This window comes from Penaeus japonicus, unplaced genomic scaffold (assembly GCF_977035675.1).
Source record: "Penaeus japonicus unplaced genomic scaffold, GWHDUDI00000001_assembly GWHDUDI00000024, whole genome shotgun sequence".
In the NCBI taxonomy this organism is placed as follows: Eukaryota; Metazoa; Arthropoda; class Malacostraca; order Decapoda; family Penaeidae; genus Penaeus; species Penaeus japonicus.
This window is the reverse complement of record NW_028234426.1, coordinates 7,149,811-7,152,310: the sequence shown is the minus strand read 5'-3', so window position 1 is coordinate 7,152,310 and position 2,500 is coordinate 7,149,811.

Below are 2,500 nucleotides of genomic sequence, written 5' to 3'. Positions count from 1 at the left end.
CCCAAAGGTGGAAACGTCTTCTTCTTCTTCTTCTTCTTAAACAACAGCTTTCTCTCTCGCTCCGCCGTCCATGCGAAAAAAAGGGACATAAAATGAGCGAAAATAGGAAAACAAAAATAAACATCAAACGGGTTTTGCGGGACACCCTGCTCGGCTACGCCTTCTGTCTTGCTTTCAATCGCTTTCTACATTCGTCGCATTGACGTCTTTTGTCTCTAATGGTGCGTGTGCCTTGAGATAGCTAATTACGGCATTGTTCTTCTTTGCATTGTCTTCCGCTTGAGGAATCTGTTGCACTTGTAGGAATTAACATATGTGAGCCCACACATGTAGATGTAGATATATATTTTATTCATATAGTCACGCATATACTTACATCCACAATTCCACATACTCTCACAGACACGTGCTTACTGATAAGAACATGCATCCACATCATATCTAAAAAAAATAATAATAATACAAACTTATCCCTGTCCTAACCACAAGCATAAAAGAAAGAGAGAAAAAAAGGCAAACCGCGTTAAAATATCTTATCGTTTTTCGAACTTTCACTCCAAGAAGAAAAAATAAACGAATAGAAAGTTCAAGTTTGAATAGCTATCAAAATACCTCGTTAACTATGACACAAGCAAGCAAGCACCGATAGCCTATCGAGTAACTCAATATAAAGGATGCTTGTTCTTTATTAATATCACAAGGCCAAGAAGTTTAATCAACGCTTCGTTATCATTAACTTAATTAGATATCATCACTACGTAATCCAGATGGAGATTACAATTATCCAAGAGTTAATTATACATATCAATTTATTCCTAAAGCTAAAAAAAATTACAAAATAGCCTATGGTAAGTCAAAAACGACGTACTTGTCATGTTCCCAAAAACCGCCATTTTCTTGACGCGTTATTCGAGACGCAAGAGAAAGACGGTGAATAATATTCCTTTAAGAGATGTCGTAATATTATTAAGAGGATCGTATATACCATCGCCAAAATAGCTAATGACGAAAAATAATAAAAACAAAAACAAAATCGAAACGCAGAGTAAAATCCGTTATTTCACCCTCATAGTTGACTCGTTACCATCACAATTCTATCTCAGTATCGGCTATTCCTATTATCTTGTTTTATATGTATTCTCCTTCTATCTCTTTTTTTATGTGCATTCTTTGATGTTTCTCTTTTTTATCATCTTCTTCAGCGTATAGTTGATTTTCTTCTGTCTCCGTTTTATTTACATATTTCCTCGTTCTTATTATCTTCGCGTGTTTTTTGTTTTTATTTCCTTCTCCGATTTATTACAGATTCTTTCGCTCTTCCTCCTTCATCTGCATTCTGTATTCTTAGTTTATTCAACATCTATTCCATCTATTCCAACATAATATCTATTAAGCTAAATTGAGTAGAAATGCGTAAATAGACAGTTAATCTACGTAAACAAACGAGTGTAAACACAACAGCGTTAATAAACTCTATCTGGATACGCTGAATGACCAGATTCTATTGTTATTGGTTTAGAAATCTTCGCTGCGAGGAAAATTGATAATTATTATTCACGAGGTTGTCGAAACAATTTGCTAGTCTTCACTCATCTACCTCTTTCCTTTGACTCAGTTACCCCCTCTCCCCTCCCCCTTACCTCTTACCTCAACCTCTACTTATACCACCTTACCCTTATCCTATCTCTGTTCCCCTATTCTCTATCCCTACCCCTATACCTCATCCTCTTCCCCTACCCCTCTGCTTTCTTTCCCTCCAGACACTTCCTATCTTCTGTACCCTCTACCTCTCCCCCCTCCCCTCCTCCCTCTTCCCTACTCTACTATCCTCCCTTTCCCTATTCTCTATCCCTACCCCCATACCCTACCCTCTAGCCCTGCCCCTCAGCCTCTCCCTACCTTTTACCTTCCACCCCTACGTCCCTTCTCCTCTCCCTACTCCCCCGCCCCCTGGTCCCTACCCTGTGACCCTCTTCTATGGAGGTTGTAATTATGCCCATCCATCTCCTCGCTGGTTCTGTGTCATTCTTTCCCTGACTACCTGTTTATCGTCTTCTGTTATTTGCCTTCTCATTCTTCTTCGCCTCCCCCCCTCCTCCTCCTCCTCCTCCTCCTCCTGCTCCTCCTTCTCTCATTCTTATTATTGTTCCCATCATCCTCTCCTCTTCATCAATTTCGTCTTCTTCTTCTTCTTTCTCTTCATTCTATTCATCCTCCTCCTCCCATCTTCCTTTTCTTTCTTCTCCTCCTCCTCTTTTTCTTCTTCATCTTCCTCCTCCTCCTCCTTCTTTAGGGACTCATTCATTTTTTTTCGAATAGCTTCATGATTTTAATAAACTTCATTCGCATTTATCATTATTCTGTACTTTTTCGCATTTCGCGTTTCAACTTTTTATTGGAGAGTTATTGGCTATCCTTCTTTATACAATTCATCTCCTATTTCTCCTCCCTTTCTTTTTTTATTTCTAATTTTCGTAAAATCTCTCTCTCCTTCTCTCTA